Below are 20,666 nucleotides of genomic sequence, written 5' to 3'. Positions count from 1 at the left end.
GCACACAGTGCACAAGAGTGTGCGTGGAGGGACTGTCATTGACTAAGTTAACTCATCACTCATTATTTCTCAATAAAGAGTTAGTGCATTTTAGTATTCTCGTGGATGCTCCAGCAACAGCAGTTATGGTGAATTATGTTGAAAAGAAAAATCTGGGGCCAGCCTGGTAGCATAGTGGTTAAGTTCGTGCACTTTGCTTCGTCAGCCCAGCGTTCACAGGTTCAGATCCCAGGTATGGATCTACACACCCTTCATCCAGCCATGCTGTGGTGGCATCCCACATACAAAATAGAGGAAGATTGGCAGGGATGTTAGCTCAGGGCCAATCTTCCTCACAAAAAAAAAAAAAAGAAAGAAAGAAAGAAAAGTAAAAATCAAAGTCTTTGATTTGTGATCAAAACGATCACCCAAAATCCCCATACTAGGTTGGTGATACACACGTTTCCTCTGGCTTCACTGTCCAATATGACAGCCACATGTGGCTGTTTAAATTTAAATATAAAATAAGCATGAAATAAAATTTAGAATTTAGTTCCTCAGGTGCACCAGCCACATGTCAAGTGCTCCAAAGCCACGTGTGGTTAATGGCTACCACATGGCCAGCGCAGATACAGGCCATTCCCATCACTACAGAGTTCAATGGGACACACTGCTCCAGAGTTATCACTGAAATATATCACGGTAACTAAAAACACAACTGCAGATCCCGACAGAGACAGCAATTGTCATTTACATATAGTTCTAAACACAAGCCAATAACAACGATCAAACTTTTGTCCCTTTCCAAGAAGCCTTCGCAAATCCCTCAGTAGAAATTCAAGTCTCCCTCCTCAGAAGTCCCTTAACCCCCTCTGCTCATCACACCTCTCTTTTCATGGCTGTCTTCATCCCAGCTTGATAATTACGTGCACATCCATCCCCCTACGGTTAGCTCCCCAAGGCCAGGGGGTCATATTCGTTTGAGCACACTTTCACAACTAACACAGTACGAGTTCCATAAATACAGGATATATTCTTAATTAAAAGGTTACTAGGTAGAACATATTACTAATGAGAACACCCAGAGTTCATATAAAAAAAAATGCTCATATAAATGTACAAATAAAAGGGAGAAAGAAATACGAAGACTCTACAACGTTCTGTAATCATTACTAGGAGGCAACTGCTTTGATGGAAATATTGCTTGTGCTGCACATTTAGAAGGAGAAAAATCAGGGCCGGCCCTGTGGCATAGCGGTTAAGTTTGTGCACTCCGCTTTAGTGGCCCAGATTCGCAGGTTCAGATCCCGGGTGCAGACCTCTATCACTTGTCAGCCATGCTGTGGCAGTGACCCACATATAAAATAGAGGAAGACTGACACAGATGTTAGCTCAGGGTGAGTCTTCCTCAGCAAAAAAAAAAGGAGAAAAATCACATTATTGTACAAGTGGGTCCGAAAATGTACTGAGCTGACACAAATCAGAAGAGTGCTGGGCTCTCTATCAACCACCCTATCACGCTGTTATCAGCTGGCACACAGAGATTGGTGACAAAACCAGTGCTCACCGTGACCCGTGGGAAGTGGGCTGCACAGCTCAGGAGGAGCTTTTCAGAAAGTTTGTATCAATTTGATTCTCACTCATGCAATGACAACATCCTCAAAAACCCAAGTCTTGGGATCCAAATGAGAGCCACTACTTTCACTCTGAGAACTTCTGGACCACTAAAAAAACATAAATTTCCTTCATGTTTTCATTTGGATGGCTTCAAATTATCTGAAATATGAAGAATATCTGATTTTTTTTTAAAAAACCTGCTTGCGGGGAAAAACACAAATATCAGGACACACTGGAGTGTCTATGAAGATGGAAAAAAATCAAAAGGAAGAGAAAAATTATCACATTTGTACTTCACTGCTTAGTGTTTTCTTTAGCAACTTTAATGTAGTTTCCCACATTAACTGAGCTTCTGGACAGTTTCCCACAAGCTGTGGAAGCTAGAGATACCTACGGGGCCACCTCGGGCCAGAGGAAAGGTAACTTCACAGGAAATGAAACCAAGCAAAACAGTGAGAGCACGTCTGATGACAATCGGAGAGATGCACGATAAGGACTGGAAGGGGTGCTGAGGGTGGCCTTTAGAGGAAGTGAAACTTAAAACAGGGCTTAAGATGCATCATTTTCCACAAGAAAAGTCACCCACTCTTGCCCCATCCTCACCTTCACCCCCATCTCTTTCACCATTATGGTCTTTCTTCATCGTTAACATTTTAGATTGATAAAAAGTGGCCAACCAAAAGACCAGCCCTGCAAAGTTCTTGATCAGTCAAATCACCAGCAGCACGTTGCACCTCTGCACACAGCTCTCCCGCCACCATCCTCCCAAATTTGGTCAGACTAGAGCCCTGAAACATTATCAGGCTCTCAGATATGAAAAAAGGCACTGGGGATGTGCTCGGATTTTGCAGTCCCGGAACAGGCAATGAAGAATGATGACTAAGCTCCTGGGCTCTGGCGCCAGCCCCATGGCTTAGAATCTGGGCTTCACCGCATATCCCTGTGTCACCCTGGGCAAGCTATTTACTTTCTCCGTGCCTCTGTTTCCTCATCAGTCAACTCCAGTTACCACAGACCATCAAACTGAAGTTGTCCACCAATTTTAACACATACGCATTTTTTTTATATTTCAATATTTGTGAAATCAGACTGTCTTATTATCAATGGCATCTTTCAACTAATTGGAAGCTTTATCATTCTTCTTAGAGGTACGTCAAATGTCATCTTACAACTGATGGCACCTTGGAGTGTATGAAATATGGTAGGACCTACTTCATAGGGTTTTGGTAAAGATTAAGTTCATTAATGTACCTTAAGTATTTACCATGGCACTTTGTCCCTGAGAAGGATGCTCAATTATTATTAGTTACCACTATTAAACTTACGACTGAAAATGGACGCAGTCACAAGACAGAATCCTCCCATGATTAACCATAAACGGTGTGCTAAAATTATGGTTAATGCAGAGGTGTTGGGGGGTTGGTTAAACGTCCAATCAGAATCTGATGTAACCCCAGGCCCTGGCCCCGTGTCTGGCACACAGTAAGTTCTCAATAAATAACTGTTGACTAAAGCAATTGATTGTACGACCCAGTCCTGTTCACGCCAAAGGGCTCCCCGTAACACACAAACATCTAATATCCCTTGCATGAAGGGAAACCAGTAGGTACAAGGCTCTTCAACGCTAAATTATGTATAACAGATTCCTACTTTTCAAAGGCCAGAAACAGTTTTCCAGATCAAGACTTTGCGCAGGTCTTCTCCTCTTGTAATGCCCCCTCTACCTCAACTGTCCACACATTTCAATGCTGAACCCCACCTGTCAAGGCTCCATTCAAATCTCATTTCCTCTAAGAAAAATTTGTCCCATCTTAGCCTCCGTCATTTGGTCTTCTTCCTACTCCTACCCATCACATTCACCTCAGTGACCATTCACACTTTATTTGGACTTTTGTTGGACAGAATAATACTACCTTGTATTAAAACACTGTGTAAGAACGGGAACTGTCTCTTGATTGTCACTGCCTCCCCTGGGCACAGAGGCAAACCACTTGTATCCCTTTGTTAGGCATTGAATTGTGTGTCGGCCCCCCCGCCCCCCCGCCCCGGTAAAAAAGAGAGACATTGACGTCCTAACCCCAGTATCTCAGAATGTAACCTTATTCGGAAATTGAGTTGTTGTAGATATAATTAGTTAACACACGGTTACACCGGAGTAGAGTGGGACCCTAACCCAATATGACTAGTCTTCTTACAAGAAGATGCCACGTGAAGACAAAGAGACACAGGGAGGACGCCACATGAAGATAGAGGCCAATACTGGAGAGATGCATCCATAAGTCAAGGATTATAGGCCATCACCAGAAGCTGGGAGAGAAGCATGGAACAGATCCTTTTTCAAAGCCCTCAGAAGGAACGAAATCTGCTAACACTTTGATTTCAGACTTCTAACATCCAGAACTGTGAGAAAATTAATTTCTGCTGTTTTCAGCCACGTAGTTTGTGGCACTTTGTCCGAGTAGCCTGGAAAACTAACATCTCTCCTCATTTAGATGCTGTGACAGTGGACTCTATTGTTGTCCTTCTCAAGTCAGCCTTTCGTACGTAATCTTCTTGGTGGGCTTAGACCCTTGTTCCAGGCCTTTAAAAGCTGGAGTGTCATCAGGATGAGCCCCACACCATCTCTTCTTCTCATACCATATACTCTCCTTTACACTCTCTCATCTACCCCAATTCAATTACCATCTGTATGCTGATAGCTCCCAAATTTCCATCTCCAGTCTGTCCTCTCCTCTAGACCTACATGGCCAACTGACTACTTGACATCTCCACTTAGATAACTCAAAGCTACTTTAAACTCAACCAGTCCAAAAACGAAAGTCACCACTCCCTGAAACCAGGCTCTTTTCCAGCGAATCTCATCCCAATGAACGGCACCCCTGCTCATTCAGGGGCTCAGGCCACACACAAGAGGAACTCTTGGCTATTTCTTCTCCTTCACTCTCTGTATCCAATCCACCGTCAAGTCCTATCTATTTCTCCTCCTAGGAATCTCTCAAATTTCCCCACTTTTCTCCATTCTCCATCTCCACTACTCCACTGTAATCCAGTGTAGTAATCCACTTCCTGGATTACTGTAATAGCCTCCTGACTAATTCTAGATCCACTCTTGGCATCCTCCAATTTGTGACTCAGCAGACTGAGTAACATTCAAAATGTAAACCTGACCCTTTCATCCCCTTGCTTAAACAACTTCTATGGCTTCCCATTTCATTCATTTTAGGACAAAGATCAAAATCCTCACCTGGGTTTATGAGACTCCGCATGGAATGGCCCTGCCCCTCTCCCAGCTCCACCTCCCTTGCTCTTGATGCTCCAGCCACAGCAGCACTCCTCTCTCTCTGATCGGAACCATGATCCCACCCATCACAGAGCCCGTGTGCGAGCTGCTCCAGCTGGTGTGCAGAACTCACCATCCCTCTTCACTTAGTGATGTCTACTCATCAGTCACTCTGGGCTCAAGACGCCCCTTCCTCAGAAATTCTTTCCTTGACTTCACCAAAAAGACGAAGCTCCCCTCTTCTCCTCCCTCCTAGCACCTTACTCATCTCCACTGTAGCACTCAAGCATAATTTGTAATTATTCATCTGTATGATTCCTGGATTAATATAGAGCAATGTCCCCACAAGGGCTGAAGCCACGCCTATTTTGTTTCTGCTGTATCGCCAGCTCTAAGAAGAGTGCCTGGCACATATGGACGCTCAATAAATATTTGTTAAATAATTTATGGACAGTAAGCAAACATTATCATGTGTTGAAGGAAGCTATTGTGTTTTCATTGTCTATCATACTGTTATTGAAATTCTTTCTTTAGACAGCTATGTATGGTATATTTTAACTTCCAAAAGGCTTCTACTCTAGCAGAGTGGACATACAATAAATGTTATTGGCCACAGTTTAGGTTAACGATATTTTAAATACATTTTCTCTAATATGGTATTGTCAACAGTTATGCTGCCATAAACAATTATTAACTTACATCACTGAAAATTTCAAATCTAATTAGCTGCTAACTTCTTTCCTACTCTTATTCTAATAGTCCACATATGAGTAAGCGAAAGTTAAGTAACAGTTTCGTATGTGATGTACTGTTGGTTTTATCATCATTTCTTCCTTCTCCAGGATTATCAATCTACTGGACATGAAAAATAAAGTATGCCAGTAATAGAAAAATAAAGTACTGATATTACATCACCAAAATGAAAGAGTCACTTAGTCACCCCAGCCCTATCACAAAATTTTCCTCAAAATTTTCAGAGTGCCCTTCTTGGCTGGTGCTGAGAAGGGGACAGGAGAAGGCACATGCAGACTTCCACCTAAAACTTACACACACACGGCAGATGGTGACGCCAATGAGCACACGTGAACTCCACACTAACAAATGTTATTCTCACCAACAGTGATGGTAAAAGACAATATAACATCTTTTCTAAATGACAGGAAGATGTTAGTATTTCTGAATTTATTTTATTAAATGAGAATCTTATAAACAACTTCTAATGCTATGTGTACCCAATAGCTGCCACAAACCTTAGACGTGATTTACAAAGGAACCCAAAGTAGACAAGAACGCTAAGCAATAACCCCAAAATAATCATATCCATACATCAGATAAACAAATTCTATTTCTCAAGTAGCTTTTTTTCACACACACTCTCAAAACCATAATATGTTTCTATAATTTCAACAAGAGCAGTGTTAGTAACGACATGAAACGATGACGGTCTCTCTACCGTCCCCTGCTCAGTACCTTCTTCCTTCTTCCTCTCTTCTTTACCTTCCTACCTATTTTTTCTATTAAACAAACTCAGTGTTAAAACGACAACAGTGCCCAGCGAGTGTTCACGGATGCAATGCCGCTTCCTTTGAGCAGCATCCTCCTGAGCCCCACACCCTCCTGGGTCCTCTCATCTTTGGATTCCGTTTTGAATTTAGCTGCTACTAAGAAAAACCTACTCAAGCATTCACAGAGGCGATGCCTCTCAACTGCAGCATTGGGGCGTTCTGCATTGGCTTTCAACTCTGCAGGCCTGCGGCTGTTCCAGAATTGTCTCCCCAAGATTCATGCCCATGAGGTCATGCCCAGCTGACCTCTTTGGAACGTGACACCCCGAAGCACAGCTGTAAAAATACAGCACTCTACAACGACTTCTTATTCACCAATAAACATCCTGTTCTTTCAATTTTAGAGAACTAACACGTTCATATAATTATATAAATACAGGGAGCCTTAACTTATATACACGTATTTTCCCAGGACCAAGTAATGTAAAAACAAACTCTGACACATAGAGATTCAATAATTTAGAAAACAGTGATGGCACAAAAACAATTTAACTGAGAGAGCGTGAAGTCTCAGATTAAATCACTCCCACCATGACTTTTCAAAAAAATAGAAACATCTACAGTTAACACATTCCTGTGTTCTTCATCATAAATAATTCCCTATTTACACTAGTTTACTTTTAAGTCACACATAGTTTTAGATGGTTTTAATTTTAAAACATACCCTTCCGCTTTGACTTAAACGTTTTTGCTGACTGCGAGCCACCCATCGGGCCCATAGCTCCACCTGACGTAACGACATGCTCATCCACTCACACCGGCTTTCTTAATTCCAGTGTACTTCCAGCGTGGTTGTATTTTAGGTCTACAAAAACACAAGCAAAGAGAACTCTCAAGAATGATAAGGACCTCCGAAGTAAGTTACCTCAAAAAGATCTCAATAAAGTAAATGAAAGGAAAATGAGAACCAATAGTGTTAAATGCCCTTTGTATGAACTATATAAGATGCCCTCTACTCTCTTTCAGAGAATAGTGGTTTTCTTCACCAGTTTCAGGGCTTTTTATTATAAAATTGGATTCATAATTGTGCTTTAAAAATTAAAAGGTGAACCCTGCTTGATTCTCATTGGTGAGATCAAGAATCTGCTTGACCAGCCGCAGCTCAAATCAGGAAGCATCTACATTATCTTCTAAGTACATCTAGGTCCACAGCAATCTTCTTCTCACACACGGGCCTTTCTTTCAGAATCACATTGCTCTTAATGAAACATAGGTCATAATGCAGTTTATACTATGGCTAAGCTTATCACTATTCTATTAAGACCCACTTTTATAAATATGCTTTGATTTGCCTTCTATAAACAAACTCCATGCTCAAACCCACTAAGCTTTCGGAAATAAAATGCAATACACGTTATCTTGCAAGAATAGTGTAGCATTTTAAAATATTTGTAATTATATTTAGTTTAAAAAAGATACCCTGACATGTCTGTCACTCTGTTCCTTTCATATTTAGTGTGACTATTCTCAAGTAATATTAATAAATTGTAAATAAATACACGCCAGCTCCACATGGGTCACTAATGTTAAATGGCAAAGAACCTTCATCCTCAATGAAGGCAGAAACGTCTCAAAGAATCACCTATTCACAAGATGGAACCATAGAAGTTAAACAACATTCTACATATTCTTTATCCTGAGCAGAAAGAGAGAGCTTTCCAAGGACATTGTTATGTCCTTAGATATAAATAAACTTTTTAAAAGTATTTCTATAGTAGGAAAGTTAGCTACATCGTACAATGTTATTCTGCTGATTGTAAACATACAGGAGAGCAATCTTCACAGAAGCCCAGCAAACATTTCTTTTCACATTCATCTCCAAAGGTAAGAATTATTGTCCTCTTTTGCATAACTGCTACATAAGTTCACAGAGTTACAGCTAACAAGAAAGTCAAACACAAGAATAATGTCCCCTATGTGGTACCCTGCTACTTATTTGTCCCTTAGTTATCTTGGTATCTTCTAAGTCCTGGCTTCCAAAGGTCACGGCACTCAGAGCTGGCCGTGGTCCAAGGGCTCAGAGCTTGTCCAGCGCTGTTCCAGTGGTGTTCCACTCTCGCACCACCCAGATAACATTTGTGTTTTAGATTACTGTCCCCAACATACTAAATTCCATGACCCACACCAGAAGGAGAGTTCAGCCGGCTATTCCCCAACTATCAAGAAACAAGTTCCCAAATACATATTAAACTTCAAGAATTTGGAAGCTGGATTATTCTTTGAAGTAAGAGAATAAACTTCCCTTAGAAAAATAAAAGGAATCTACCACCAATAAGGAGAAACATTTTTTAAAACTCAGAATAATAATCTGGATAAAGAAGTGATTCATCCATCCTCTTTCCCCAATTCATTCATTCATTCATTCCCCCATTTATCCAGCCCATGTACAGTGGGCCACAGCAGGAAGGCAGGTGCGAGCGGGATGAAGAGGCTGGGTTTCACTTCAGACCGCCTTCTAAGCTCAAGCTCCGAACACACTCACTCTGCGGCCTCGCACAAGACACTGAGCCTCTCCAGTGTTTTCATATAGAAAATGAGGAGGCTGAGAGCCCTGCCTCCTAAGAAGATAAAGATTTAAAGAGATGAGATCATAAGATATGAGGATTAAATTAATTAACACATGCGAACTACTTAGAAAAGTGCCTGGCACTCCATAATTTTTTTTTTAATTATCACTGTGAACTAAACTCTTGATCAGATTCTGAAGTCATAGTGATAAATAAGCCTCTATTGCCCTCTCCCTCCTGAAGATTATAATCTGCCGGGCCGTGAAATCATGTGAAACCGGTGGTTTATTCTCATCTGAAAGCAGGAGAGAGAAAAGACTGTAAGCCTTCTCTGGATAATCTGAGGACTCAATCGCCTTTTAGTCATAACTCCTAAGTTTAATTTAAATGTCTCCTCGACACTTAGCAGGAGTCTGAGCTTAAAGAGTCATTCGCACTAAAAAGCAAGTGAGCGAGAAAAGCAACAGCCACTCCTCTGCTAGTGAGAGAGCCACGTTTTCAGCTCTTCTCTGCTTTAACTCTCCGCAGCCCACGGCAATGCCCTCACGCCCTCTCTGGGGAAGCTCCTGACTCTCCTGGCTTCTTAGATAAGACTTTCCTGGTGGCCATCCGACCTCGCTGGCCCACAGCCTCCTGGTCTGGCTCAGCTGACATCTCTACCCTCTTGCTCAGGATCTCCCAGTTGTCCTTTAAGCTTCGACCATGCTAAACTACTCAGAATTCCCCAAATCCCCATGCATTCTCAAACCCTCACCACGCTGTTGTGGATGCCTAGTGACCCTGGGAGGGGCAGCTGTGGGAATGTTCCCTTTCACCCCACCCCGAAGGATGGCTCAGGGCTCCTTCCAGGCCAACCTTCTACTGCCTTCTGCTTCCACACTTACTCCACAATATTCTAAACCTTGGATTGCAAATCACTTCCCCCACAAGACCATGATGTCTTTGAGGGTAGCGATGTAAGCTTTCAATTATTACTTGAGGATATATAAGTCACGTAAATAAATAAGTAAATAAGTACACTTTTTAAGACTGCCTCCTTACCTAGCATGTACTAAGTCCTCACTATAGACCAAGTACTTTACATGCACGAATTCATTTAATCCTCGCAACAATCTTTGAGGTCTGTTTTAGGAATTATCCCCGTTGTACAGATGAGGAAAACTGAGGCTAAGAGAAATGCTGGAACTCACCCAACGTCACACAACCAGAAAGTGGCGAGGCAGAAAGCCAGGCAGCCCAGCTCTGAAACCCACACTCCGGGTCATGCTCTACACGTACTGCTCCTTTTCCAGCCATAAATGTGTTTAAGCAACAGAACTGGCCCACAAGAAGAATTATGAAATTTACATCCCAGGAGAGCCTTAAATATATATCTTTTTTAAAAGACTGACTTGCCTCTGAAGGCAAAGGAAAGACCAGATGGCCACAGCAAGTTCCTTCCACTACTACGTGTATGCTCTCTCCTATTATTTTATGTACTCATTCACATTCTCCAGAAAACAAAGAAACACATAATAATATAAATCCTGCCCAGTATCTAACACACTGAGTATTATCAATAAATCCATAATTAGTGAATAATTACATCACTGATAATAGGGAGAAATATTTAACAGTCAAATATTTAAAAGCTAATGGTTAAATAAACATGAACTGAAATATAACTGAGAATAGAAAGAGAAGAATAATATAGAGAGATGATGCTACTTATTACATTTCCCATTATGGTAGCTTCAATCTCACATTCTATCAGCATTTTTACTTAGCCCAACCCAACCAAGAGGTGATGCTGAACACTCTGGAGAGACTTTTTTTTTTTTAAGGCCATTCATATTCACCTCAAAATAATATTCTAGTTGAAATACTCTATTGGATGGAACCCAGTCTGTTTTCCACTTTTTTTGCACCTCAGAAAAACAGGGAAACTAAGGTTCACAATCAAACCAATGTTTTCAAAAGTAAAATCTAAGCTTCTAAATTCCATAGTCGTCACTCATTTTGTCACAAATATTTATTGAGCATCAAGATCAGCTAGATAATTGGCAGAGCCCAGTGCAAAAAAGAAAAATGCAGGGTCCCTTGTTCAAAAATTAAGAATTTCAAGACAGCAGAGCATTGAACCAAGCCCAGAGGCCCTTCTGAGCTCAGGGCCTCATGGGACTGCCCAGGTCACACACCCACCCCCGAGGCTGGCCCTCTTGAGCCCTGGATTCTATGCCAGGCACAGTCCTGGGCCTTGGAAGTACAGCAGTGGCCTTTTAATCCACAATCCCCACTTCCAGAAAGGCTCAAATGCGGCACCAGAGATCCTGTTAAGTAATGAACGATCAAATATAAATTATGTTTAAGAGCTCAAAGAATCTTTGGATCTCAAACTACTATGTCGAGCCTTAAGGTTAAGTGCTAGTAAAAATGACTCCGATTCAAGTGGACTGCTCTTAGACTTCAATAAACGTTTTCTTTTGTAAACCAATAGGGCAGTAAGCTTTTTTTTTTTTTTTGAGGAAGACTAGCCCTGTGCTAACTACTGCCAGTCCTCCTGTTTTTTGCTGAGGAAGCCTGGCCCTGAGCTAACATTGTGCCCATCTTCCTCTACTTTATATGTGGGACACCTACCACAGCATGGCATGCCATGCGGTGCCATGTCCGCACCCGGGATCCGAACCAGCGAACCCCGGGCCGCCGAGAAGTGGAACATGCGAACTTAGCCGCTGCGCCACCAGGCCAGCCCCAGTAAGCTTTTTTTGAAATGACTCTGCTTAGATGAAACAGGAAGGTTTCAAACGATTAGACAGTAAAGTACCCCAGGTGGCAATACTGATACATATCACGCTTCTTTCAATATTTTTCAACTTTCTAAATGCCTATTGTGCACCTACTATATGTTTACACTTCATTGAAAAATCAAAAATGGTTCATATTTGCTGAATTCAAATCACTGAACGAAAAGAGGATTCTGAAGTTATGGCCCAGGAACACGAAATTGCATGTGAAATATGAGAGAGGGCAGTAGCATCTTAATGTCTTCATTTGGCACCTGGGCATTGGCGCCAAATGAAGTGGGTGCCACCACTGCTTCAGGTGGGACACTGTTCTAGCCACTGGGGACTAAGTGAAGACACAAGAAACTCTGCCCTGGCTTGTGCAGTTCACTAGGAAAGGCGGACAGCAGATGACCAATTCTTTTAAAAGTACTTGTTAAGATATTTCAAATTCTGATTCCAAGACATAATGGAGGACTGCATTTATTCTAGGATTTTCCTCCAAGAAGCACAAACTTCTTAGCAAGAAGTCAAAGATATTCCTCTAGCCACTCTAATCAAAACTGTAGTTTTGCTTACTACAGAGGCACAAAATTCTTCTGCAGAATAAAAAGTAGAATACACCCCCAAGTAGATATATTCGGAACTCATGGATGAATCAAATTACACGTTTGGGCCACAATTACAGATGAGGTATTGGGTCTGGATGACTGCTATAAAAATTCCGATTCTATGTACGATCCCCAAGAACTCCTCACACAGTGGTTTCCATAAAACAGCACACTAATCTCCTGGTTGTTATGAGATTTAATTAATGTGTCCAAGGGTCCTACTTAGCACCTCCAACGAGATGCTGCATAAAAACCGAGGATTCTTGTTAATACAGATCTGGAGTAATTGATCCTTATATTAATTCTCCTAAATAAATACTTTCATAATACCGGTGCTGTAAATGGCCAAGCTGGGTTTAAAAGCAGTTCAAGCTTACTTATTACAGAGCAAATAAACATAGCGCAGTCGAAGGGGACCCAACTATAATGCCACCACAAAGGATGAAACTAACATCCACACTAACAGTTTTCCTTGTTGTATCAGATACACCTTCTGTATAACTTTACTATCAGGGGAGAGAAAGGAAAAGAGACATATAAAAAACTGATCTTGTATCAGCACAGTGCTTTCCAGTTGTACCAAACATCCTCACTCACAACATCCCATTCGCCCCTTGCACCCATTGCACGATGCAGAAGGCACAGGATGGAGTCTGCCGCCTTTGGCACAGTACCAAGGAGCCACAGCTCCCCGCTCTTCTTAGCCTCTAACTTTATTTCCTTTAGTGGGCCAGAGAGGAGATCTGTACAAATATTTTTGGGCATTTCATAACCAAATAAGAGTGCTATGAAAACAACTTGAGTGAGGCTTGGATGATTAAAAGAGAAGATCTTTGTTCTATTCCGTCAAAGGAAAAAGCTACCTAAAACTGATATAATTTTAAAATCTGTAGCTCTTATTCCAAATGTACTCATATAATCTTTAATTTCCTTTTTGCATAAATCAGCTGAAAGTGTCCCAAGGGAAAGGACATTGTCTTATATATACATCTAATGATCCTGTGGGGACTTTTTTTAAGGAAAAACATTTAGGCAACGATTATAAAAGCACAGACAGCGATTAGCTTCATGACTCAGTTTAACATAAATATGTAAACAGTGTACATTCCAATTTAGAATGATTTTCTAAGTTTACTGTGAACAGCTAAATAATATGTCCATCTATTAAATCCTTTCTTTGCCAAGTCTTTGATATAAGAAACCTTAGCAGACCTCCTGGTGAACTCTGGCATTTTGGCTGTGGGGCCAAAAGAACAATCTACCATTACAAAGCCTATTCATGAGTCAACCAGAGAAGCCAGCCCAGCGAGGACTGCCAGCTGATCCTGCCCTTCTTTATCACTCTAGCAAGTACATAAAACACAAGATCCGTGTTGCTACGTATAGATGATCCATGCTAACCATCATTCTAAAACGTACCTTGAAAGATTAATGTACATTAAAACCCCTTTTATTAAAAAGCCTGGATTTATTTGCTCGCCCTCAATTTCTTACGCCTACCTACAGCAAAAAAACAAAAATGTAGAAAAAGAGTAAAAAGCCATCTATAATTTGCGGATAGCAAACCCAGGGCCAGAGTACTGTTCTCAAACTGACAAGATCACTAATGCTTTTTAAACAAGATTCACTGCCTAAGCAACAACGATCAAAATCATGAATACGGAGAGAATTTTCTTGCAAGGCGTCTGTCTCCAAGCGTAGACCGGCACGATGTTCGAGCTCTGCTCTAAACCTTCATATCTTTGTTTCCACAACAAAGTAAAAAGGTGACAGTTGGAAGGAGGGTAAACAGAGGCTTCCTGTCAGGGCTTTGTGAAAAGAAAGCCTGTGCATCCTCGCCAGGCGATGAAAAAGCCTGCCGGCCCTCCGGAGTCAGCATTATTCAGCACTACTCGCCGGGCTCCGGGCCCACCTGCGCGCGCCGCGCTCCCAGGGCCGCCGCGCCCCGCTCTGCGGCACCGCGGGGCCCGCAGCCTCGGCCCCGGGGCCCTCCCCGCCCCGCCCCCCGCGAGGGCCGGGCGCCCACTTTCTCCGGGCAGGAAGGGGGAGGCCCGGAGCATTTCCTGTTGTGCAGCGGCGACAAGCGGAGACGTCAGCGCACGCACCCGCCCCGGGGCCAGCCCACCCGGCCGAGGGCAGCCCGTGCGCGGGGGCCGGGGGTCCCGGGTCCGGGTCCTGCGGGCGGACCCCTGCGCCGGGGCCGCTCTCCTCCTGTCCCCGCGCAGCCCCCCGCGCCCGCGCCGCGCCCCGTCCCCGCGCGGGTCCCAGACCCCGGGGAGAGGCGTGGGTTTCCACGTGCTCGGAGGAAGCACTTTCCTTGCGCAAGTTTCCTAGCTTAATTTTTAACGTAATTTCCCCCAAAATGACTCTTTTTTTCCCCCCGGGATTATTTTTAAATAACCAAAAGTGAAAATTATCTCAATGTTGTTGCAATTACGTTTTCTTCTTGTTTTCTGTGGATTCCTTAAGTAACGGTCAGATGGGAGGAAAAAGAACACGTCTGTACTGCATAGCTCCAGAGAGGTCACAGAAGGCAAGGAGACACCCCAGAGACGTTCCTAAAAGCATATTTTATAGGTTTGCAATATTAAAATACTCATTACACAACATAGAAAGTCCTTTTATTTATTAGGCCCTTAATTTATCCTATCAAATGTTTAATATAAAAAAATCAGTCTCTTATGAATCTTTCAGTCTTGTGCTTATCCGCTTTAATAGCACTCAAAACTTTTGGCCAGAATGTGTTAAAATGGAAATTACCCATTCATATAAAAATAATGGTGATTTTTAAAGCTTCCCTTATCCTAAATTGCCAGCCTTCCATTTAGTTTCAAACCATAAACCAGATTATAACCATGTGTAATTCTAGAGAAGCAGTGGCTTAAAGTTAATAAAGGTTAAAAATAAGGCCGTAGGTATTGTCTACTCGCCTTTAAATAAACTAAAAGAGCTCAATTTCAGTTTGCAATGAGATTGTCAATTACAAAACAAACTATAGATTCTGTCCTCATGATGAATCAATGTTACAGATGTTATATTGTGTCAACATCTCTAACATCTCAACTAAGCATTATTTCACATCGGAACATGGAATAAAACAGTTAGATCTTTACCAAATGTAAAGTATGGACTTTGGGTGATAATGATGTCTATATAGGTTCATCAATTGGAACAAATGTACCATGCTGATGCAACATTTTGATAGTGCTGGAGGCTATGCCATGGCAGGGGGTGGGGGGTTAGATAGGAAATCTCTGTTCTACTCAATTTTGCTGTGAACCTAATACTGCTCTAAAAAATAAAGTCTATTTTTTTAAAATACGTTGCGGCTGCTGTAAGTATCGTGCTATTTAAAATATGCACTGCTTTGTAACTTGTGGATACACAAGTAAATGAATCTGAAGAATTACAAAGAAATTGCCATCTTGAAGCTTTCAGGAAGTTCACCATCATCCAGGCCTACCCCTTCTTGATAAAGAAGTTAACTTTTAAAAGTTTCCTGAGGGGCTGGCCCTGTGGCTGAGTGGTTAAGTTCGTGCGCTCGGCTGCAGGCGGCCCAGTGTTTCGTTGGTTCGAATCCTGGGCGTGGACATGGCACTGCTCATCAAACCACGATGAGGCAGCGTCCCACATGCCACAACTAGAAGGACCCACAACAAAGAATATGCAACTATTAGGTATTGGGGGGCTTTGGGGAGAAAAAGGGGAAAAATTAAGATCTTTTAAAAAAAAAAGTTTCCTGAAATTTTTTTATATGTATTTTAAATGTACATGAGACTTTACAAGTTAATAAATGTTAGTTGTCCTAGCCAGACATTTTCTACCTAACAGCAATTTTAAAGGTAACTTTGGTTTCCACTCAAAGGGCTCCAAGCCCCTGGGTACTTTCTCTGTTGTCCTCTTTTCTAAACATCTAAATAACACAAGTGAATATTTTATCACATAATAATATCTTAAACTTGCATAGTTTATTAGTGTTTACCATTTATTTCACACATATTCCTATCCGCATTTTATCAAGAAACAGGCTCAGAGAATACAGGACTAGCACCGAGTATGGACCTCAGATGGGCTTCCTCCAATCTTGCTGAAAAGGAAGGCCAAACCCTTCCCAATCCCATACTCCTTACTCCAAACTAAAACCACTCCTCTGGACTTCAAAGGATGCTCTAGGCTTGCTCAGTATAGGGTCCCTCTGCCTGGGAGCATGGGGAGGAGCCTAGGAAATAATCACATCCAGCCCTTTCTTTACTTAGCTTGAATACAGCAACTTTTCAACAAGTTCCCTGAGCTTCCCAACCTGTATCAAAGGATTCTTGACTGTAAAAGTGATTACTATGTATCCAATCCTGGTAAATACTTCAGTGGTTTTGTCTCCTGGGTGACCTCACACCATTTTTTTTTTCATGTCTTTTTTTCCCTTCGTATCAATTATCCTTTTACCCATTAAATCTCTGCAGTGATTCTTGCGTTTTTGATTAGAATGTACTTTTCCTTATTCCTCAAGTCATCTGTCAATGGTAGATTATCAACACTCCACAAACTGCAAGTCACTGGTCACGTACTGTCTAAGCTCCCTCAAAATGTCACTCAAGGTTCACGCTCTCTGGTTTATACTCAATTGCTGATGATGGCACTTGGAAAGAACACAAGAGAGATGAGTAAAAATTATCCTATTTTATAATCTGAATTATGAACTAAATGGAATCAGTATTACCATAAATTCAGTATAAACTGAGGCTACAAAGACCAGTATGATGGCAACAAAATAAATCAACCTGTGAATAAATACATACTTGAAAATATAAACCATAATAGTAAACTATGCATTCTTCAGGTTCCTGGTGCGATTTGCAAATGTGTATCTTTTACATCGTGAAAGAGAACAAATAAACTGTGAAGATAAAAGGATGTTCTGCAGGATAACTTATTTCATACTTTCTCTTTAGAAATTGCTGGAAAATTTCTAAATGCTCCAATTTTGTGCTTTTAAGAACATTATGGGAGTGCACAATTCTAATAAAATATATTATTTCATTCAATGAAAAGGATTGAGACCTGAACTTTCGCAGGTTAATTCTTTTAAAGCTCATTATTTAATTCAGTATTGGTTTCATTTAGAGGTGCAGTTACAATAGGAGAGTCAAGTAAACTGCTGCAGCACCGAGGTGCATCTCCCTGTTTCTGAGGTCCCCATTCTCTTCCACCAGAGCCTCCACACTTTCTTAAACTCTGCAGAGTCTTCGAGAGCACTTGGCTGGGAAAGACCAACTTGTCCCACAGGCTGGCATCTCTAACAATATTCAGGGCATGCTGAGTTTTTCTTCTCTCATAATATCTGATATTGAGTGTTACTCTTCTCAAATGAGCATTCTACCAATCATTTGTGGTTTTTCCAGAAAACGGGCTCCCAACAAACACAATGACAAAGTCATGAGTCTTCTTTCTCAGGTCCACATCCCATTTCCACCGCACACTGGAGACTGCACTGCTCTCCATAGCCAGTACTTCCCGAATCAGCCCAAAATTAAATATATGAAGTAGAGTCAAAGAAGCCGATAGCTCACTAAGTGAACAGGAATGTACAGGAGTGAAGAGAGAACCATATCACATAAACACACACACACACACGAATGAATAAACCTTTCCTAAGAAACCTACCTACCTACATGCTTCACAAGCTTTGGCTCCAGGAAGACCCAGTTCCTACTTCAGGATTTCCAAGCCCCACGATTTTCATTTTCTTACAAACTCCCTCCAAAACTACACAACCTTCTCTTTATCAAGTGGCCCCCAGCACAAATTACTAGTTCCTTGATCTCTTCCAGGATGGGTAACTACACAGAATAACAGCCGCATCACTAAGACAGTCCCAGGACCCACAGGTAGCTCAAGGACTGCTCACTCCCTCCTCCAGACGATGACACCTGTCAGGCTCTGGGGAAAGGTCAGCGTGTTCTTCAGATGGAAACACACTGACGTGGTCCTCAAGTATTTAAGAGCACACCCCCCTTCAGCCTCCATCTGTATTTAATATTTCAGAATAGGCTCTCAATAAAGCCTAAATAATAGTAAGTGCTCAGATGGCCTATAATCAATTGTGTTATTGAAACATCACGGTTCTCACATGCTTTAAAGTGTAATTAAAAATTCATGAACTGTATCAGTTATTTTATTACAATACAGTATTTTTTATTCTCTCCCAGTCTCTCACAAAGTTCTGTGTACTTCTTCAGAGACTAAAACTGGGACTGGAGCTAAATCTAAAATAAGACACCTTCCACAGTGGTTAAAGAAGATTTCCAAGGTCAAAGTCCCTGCTCAGGAAATGATAACTTTTGTTTCACTAATATAGAATTATTAACTCTCAGTTATGGTCTAATATATTGCTTCTGCACATAGGTCCACTTGTTCTATGAAATGAGTGCCCATTTAGGCATTCACCTCCTTTACTATTCATTATGTAGATTAATAAGCGATCTGTGTAGGCAAATTAAAACAAGGCAGTTTTCTCTTAGATCTTAAAGGCGGTCTAGATCTAAAATAAGAATATTTTTCAAAATTGTTATGAAGATGCACCACAACTCACTATCTACTCTCAGGTCTACATAGGCGATATTCCTACAATGAACACGTCTGCACAGAAGTACTTCCCAACTGCATCTCCATGTTTAATTAACAGAAAATACAAACTGAAGAAAAGCTTAATTTACTTTATTCTCCAATGGCAACCATTTGAGCTAAACTTCGTGTCAGTATGGCATATCATTTATGAATACGACAAGACCTCCAACAGCAATACATTTATGTTGACTTTATGGTTAAAGTCATCATCCTTGAGACTGCTGGGCTTCTGGGACAAAGAAAGTAATAATAATATGCTAATTCAAAGCCAATGTGTCTCATATGCAAAATATACATACTTCATACTATTTATAAATGACATAGAATTTTCTACATAGAAATTTCCACATATCCTTTTTCTGTTTCATTTCACTTAACTGTGTTTATAAACTTATGGAACTGCCAAAATCAGGAACCAAACTCCGGATGTTTTACAGCACATACGTCCACAGTTACTTATCATCTTAGGTACGAACTCTTTAAGCTGGAATACAGGTCCTTAGACAATATATCCCAACCATTCTACCTTTTTCAACAACATTCACTTAATATGCACTTTATGTTGCCCTCAAATCAGATGCTTCTCTGAGAATACTCTTGACTCTTTCCCACATTGGTACCTCTCAAAACCAAGACCCGTCGAAAGCATGTCCTTCTCCAATGAAATTTCTCGGGATCTCCTCAGCCAGCGGGGACTTTGCACCTTAATAGTTCATACATGCCTCTCCTACAGTACTCAACCTGTTTCTTTTCTTTATAGCTTCCTTTGCATAGTTCTTTTCCTCAATATAGTAGATTAGAAAAGTTTTGATGATGAGAATAGTGAAAAACTCCTCTTTATATTTTATATTCTATCTCTATTTTATGTTCCTATATATCTTATACATGCCAGAATCTCAACAATTATATTTGCTAAAATAGATTTGTATCATATTATTATACGTCCCAACTCTGTTCCAGCTGTAAAAGTCTCAGCAAGCATGTCTAAGGCCTTCTCTGTAAAACTTCTCCAAACCAGTTGGCAAGGGTCTATATTCTGAAGAGTAACTGGAGATAAGCAATTTATTTTTGAGGATTCATAACAAACAATAGCCTGGAGTAAATTTCAGATAGGAACAGCCTTATCCCTAAATAAATTAATAAAATAAAAGTGAAAACTACATAATAAGAGGCCTCATTGAAGGAACTAGGAATCTTTAGCCTGGAGAAAACACTGCTGAAGGTGAACATGACGGCCATCTTTAAATAATTGTAGGATTGCCATGCAAGTCAGCGAGCAAACCGGTTCTGGAGAGGACGAGTCTCAGAGTGGAACAGGTCTCCCTAAGAAAGAAGAGGTGTTTAAAGAGAAACTGGATGCAGGCGATCCTCAGCGAGTCGTCCTGAGTGATTTCTCCTCACTCAGCTGGGGATTAAATGATGCCTCGGGTAGTTTTATCTAAGCCTGAAATTCTGTGAAAGGCTTCACATTGCAAAGTGTCCTGTCACCATCTGACAAATCAATGCATCAGATCCTACACTTGAGCAAATTAATCAGCCTCATTTAAATGAGACACTTTAAGAGACGCCCTAAATAAGCCGTCACTGCAGTACCACAAATTGGATCAAAGTGACAGAAAGAAGTAAAACTCCTCACAAAAGACGAAACTGCTACTGAAGATGCAGCCTGCTCAAAACCAAGAGCCGACCCTTCTGGAAAAAGGCCACGGGAAAGGTCCCAC

The 20,666-nt window shown here is 41.3% G+C and overlaps 1 protein-coding gene across 29 annotated transcripts in view; it reads right to left on the bottom strand.

The window, feature by feature from the left end:
• HIVEP2 (HIVEP zinc finger 2) overlaps positions 1–20,666 on the bottom strand; it is a 183,570-nt gene that overhangs the window by 149,761 nt on the left and 13,143 nt on the right. Inside the window, exon 2 of one of the 29 annotated variants that reach the window (XM_070602801.1) lies at positions 7,106–7,246. The exons of the other annotated variants lie outside the window; for them this stretch is intronic. The gene's annotated coding sequence lies outside the window, so the exon portion shown is untranslated. The remainder of the gene's footprint in view (positions 1–7,105; positions 7,247–20,666) is intronic. 29 annotated transcript variants of the gene reach the window in all.

Source organism: Equus przewalskii, chromosome 32, assembly GCF_037783145.1.
Source record: "Equus przewalskii isolate Varuska chromosome 32, EquPr2, whole genome shotgun sequence".
Classification (NCBI taxonomy): Eukaryota; Metazoa; Chordata; class Mammalia; order Perissodactyla; family Equidae; genus Equus; species Equus przewalskii.
This window is presented reverse-complemented; position numbering and strand designations above follow the sequence as displayed.